The sequence below is a fragment of the Temnothorax curvispinosus genome, unplaced genomic scaffold, assembly GCF_003070985.1.
Source record: "Temnothorax curvispinosus isolate PA1 unplaced genomic scaffold, ASM307098v1 QBEX01016932.1, whole genome shotgun sequence".
NCBI classification, from domain to species: Eukaryota; Metazoa; Arthropoda; class Insecta; order Hymenoptera; family Formicidae; genus Temnothorax; species Temnothorax curvispinosus.
In genome coordinates, this window is record NW_020226712.1 from 223 (window position 1) to 4,500 (window position 4,278).

The 4,278-nt window shown below is 35.4% G+C and overlaps 1 long non-coding RNA gene across 1 annotated transcript; it reads left to right on the plus strand.

The window, feature by feature from the left end:
* Positions 1 to 266: 266 nt before the first annotated feature.
* LOC112467141 lies at positions 267 to 2,190 on the plus strand. Its single transcript, XR_003042219.1, has 4 exons — positions 267 to 471; positions 552 to 923; positions 1,008 to 2,054; positions 2,176 to 2,190. It is a non-coding gene; the product is annotated as an uncharacterized LOC112467141 (long non-coding RNA).
* The last annotated feature ends 2,088 nt before the right edge of the window (positions 2,191 to 4,278 follow it).

Sequence of the window (4,278 nt, forward strand, 5' to 3'; positions counted from 1 at the left end):
TAGCTCATCTTCATGAAACTTTACGTTGCGTGCGTCTATTTAATGACGATGGATGTAGAAAGCTCTTCAAATCACTTCGAGAGGATTATCAAAAGCGATCTCCATATATCGCATATTTAATCAGATGTCGTCAGGGATTGCTGTTGACATTAGCTCACTTAGATAGATACTGTTTATATATAAATATCATTTTTGTATGTAATGTATAAGTAAATGTAAGATGTTTAAATGTAAGATGTTAACCGTTTAATAATAATATTTTTCAGATTATGCGTGCGAGTTAAGTGCGATCGGGATGCTATCAATAATCATCTTGTATCCGTTTGTGTGAGGGTATTTTTGGAAAAAAAAGAAAGCTTTCCTCCTGCGAAGAGTTTAAAAAGCTTACGCTAGCTGACGAGAAACAGGATCTCGTGGATAATTTTATAGAGAAGGTCCACGTGGAAATGGACAACGATCCGATTTGGCAATGTACATGAATATAATTATTTATCTCGCAATTGATCTTAGCGGAGTGCTCAGAGACGTCTGAACTTACTTCTTACTTTCAGCGGCAAGCGTCAACCAGTTAGATTTGGCGAGAGTTGTAGTGGAAAGAACCGTCATGGCACGGGTATACCACAATACGCTCTATCTAAATAAAGATGGAGATGTATATAGGGACCAGCTTTTTCACGGTCATATCAATAAGTTGGCAAAAGTCGTAACTTCAAATCACAGGGACCTACGCATTTCAAAAGTTTATCATTACGAATGCCCCTAGTCATGGGCGCAGGCTGAATTGGCTGTGATATCGGTGTATAAGACTCCTAGGGATAAGTTGCAGTGTGTATTTTGTTGCGCGACTACCATCATGAATCTCTTTTCCATGGCGTCGGAAAGAGGCATACCTGCTGCCGACGATCTGACTCCCGTGTCTACAGGTATGTCATAATCAAGGTATGCGATTGAAAAGAGAATTGTGATTTTAGCAAGAAGAGTGATTGTTAACGTGTGCTTAATTTCAGACTAATCTGCCGTCGTTGTATCGACTGTTCAATATGTAGACAGCTTTTACGGGAATCGATTGGAGGGAGAAGAACAATATTGGTGGACGCAGTTCTGCGCCGCGATCGAGTTAAGACAATGGATTAACAGTTTCTCAAGAGTATCACGATAAATAAGATTAGATTCGATGCTGGTGATAATGTAGAAATGTATCATAATCATAATTTGACGATTTCATAAAGAAGAAGACCAATATCTTGTGTAAAGCTAGCTGAACAGTTTTATGCTTCCAGTATCAATTAAAATTCTTAAATAGCCTCTTAAATAGTCTAATTGTTAGTTCTTTCGCACGTTATTATGTAACATTAGCAAAGACTGAATTAGATTATACGTAAAGTGTGGCTTTATCTTTATTTGTAACTCTATTGTACAATATGTCACAGGACATCGAAAAAAAAGAAACGTTTAGATATTCTATAATTTATGTACAATACAGAACTTATAGAGAATTGATAACCATGATTTAGCAGGATAAACTGTGTTGGCGTACTCTTTCTACATGCGCACCTTCCTCAAGAGCCGAGACTCGAACCAGATCCGTGAAAAATATCGCCAATTTCGTAGAGCTTTTGTACAGTTTTACTCTAGGAATATCGCGAGAGAAAGAAAGACTTCGGAGATTTTTATCTGAATCGATCAACATAAAGAGAGAGCATAGTAAAGAAGCTATTAGCTTTCGAGAATTTGAACGCATAATACTTTGTTATAATACTATGAGCGAATTAGTTTACGTCACTCTGTCAAGTTTTAATATTAAATTACTAATAATATATCGATATCGGTAGTTTAATAATAATACATTTAAAAGCGCTCAATTTAAAAGTAGGGCAATCCTAATAAACGACTGTAAAAAAAATTCAAGGTGGAACGCAATGGACAATCCGGTTGCTCTGACATGCTAACTTAAATGGCAAAAAGTACTTCTCAGCGGTAATGACATTTGAGTCTCTTTTAATTGGGTTGTGGCAGGGCGTTTGAGATAACCTGCTCTTCACCCTGCACAGCTGGTACAATCTTTACAAACTTAATTAGCAACTATCGCTTATAGCTACAGGCTTATTAGCCTGTATATTTATTTATTTCAGTATAAAATAATTTTTAAAACGTTCATATTAATTCTGATTGCAGACGGACCTTCGGGAACTCTAGCGCCTTCTTCTTTTAACATGAATAACTAAAAACCTATATTTCGGCTAATTACCGAGTTTATAAATATTTAATTAAAATTATCTGGGTGACTCACAAACCTTTTTAATCACACTTCGTAACTCTTCATACAAAATACAAACGATTCCGTATAAAAACTTTTATTAATTTATCTATTTCGGCTAAATGCATGGTGTAAAAATAATTAATTAATTACAATTAAACGAATGACTCACAAACCTTTTCAATTGCACTTTAAAAGTCTTCATACGAAATACAAAGGATTTCATATGGTAGATTCTTTCCCGGACATTCATTTCCGGTCAAATACATACGAATCAGTGTCACGCGTTAAGTTAAAAAAGTTGGTATGAGTGTGTTTAAGGTATATTGTAAACCAAGTCCATTTCATGGCTTTGTATAGCTGAAATTAAATAAATCTATCTATCATTTGCCAAGCCCTCATTTTCAAGGTACGTACGAAATTTGGAAACTTCAGGGAATATTTTAAGACATTAATAATGTATTCATCTAGTCGCTAAGTATACATGTATTATTCGTTGAAAACCTCGACCGTGGCGATTTGCATCATTCTATCTTTCTCGTTCATTAGATGTAAACAAGGATAGAATGACAATAGCACGCTCCGCGAACGCACATTTAAGGCCGTCGCACGTAACAAAGTTTTAGCAGAGAGAAACCTGAGAGCGGCCATCCGGCTTCGGGGGACGTCTGTCCTAATCTGCCCTCTGAGAAAGTGGACGTCAACTACGGCGTTACGCTCGGTAACGATCAGAGAGGACTCGGGTAACGATACATGGGTTCCTATCCATGCTATGGTTCGTGTCCGAACTACTCAGATAGAGGGGATATGCTGGTCGCGCAAGCCTTTCCTCTGTCCGTGTACGCTAGGCCCTCGGCAAGCTTCGAGCGGGGAGAGAAGGGCAGACATACGATCTGCTGTCTCTCTTGAGCTGTGACGTTGCCGCTTTGCACGGGCCGGCTGTACCACGATGTCACGCATTTCGGGTATCACGTCTCGTGTCGCCGAGCGCCGAGTCTCGAGTTGACAAATCGACGATACGCTATACCTACTATACGTTACACATTTACTTGTATATTTACAAATTTTAACTTTTATATTTATAACCAAATAAATAAAAAATATATATATGTATATATATTTAAAACTTATAAATATATAAAGATTGCAAATATAATTAATTAAATAAATATTTATAAACATAAAAACTAAAATTCGTAAATGTAATGTATAGAAATCACCGTTCTATGCTTTTCTATCTAAAAAAGTCTTACATTAAAAACCTTTACTTTGCATAATAAATTTTAAATTTAATATTTAAATGCATACCAATAATTATATTATTAACTATATTGAGAAAAAAATGGTAGTTTATAATGTTTCTTGCACTCTTATTAAATTTATTTTACCTATGCATGTTCAAGCGGCCAAATTACGAGCAACAACAAAAGGATAATTGGATAAAAATAAAAACACTTTCTTAAATAAACAATACACATGGGTAACAGTGAATTCTATTATAATTCTCGTATAGTTCTGAACGTGTTCTAACGTTTAATTCTAAAGAGTTCTGACGATAAGCATTATTTATTCATATTTTAAATAATTTTTATCGCCCAAGAAAGACGCATTTACAGGTATGTGGGTGAGACGCTGTAGAAAATCTCGGAATTCTGGCTTATATAAAATATTTTTCGTACATGCAGTTCTAAGCATACTAAAACAATTTCTAAAGAGTTCCGGGCATTGGCAATGTTGTATAATTTTTAAATAAATTAATAACGCACAAAAGTCAGGAATTTATCGAGAATAGGGTCTTTCTCGAGCGATAAGAATTATTTAAAAAATAAATAAATAATGCTTATTGCCAGAATAAAATGGGACAACGTTAGAACACGTTCAGAACTACACGAGAATTATAGCAGAACTCACAGAACTGTCGAAATACGGCCAGCGTCTCACCTTATTTTCGATAAATTCCTGATTTTCGAGCGGTATTAATTTATTTAAAAATTATACAACGTAGCTAGTGTTTGCTAAAG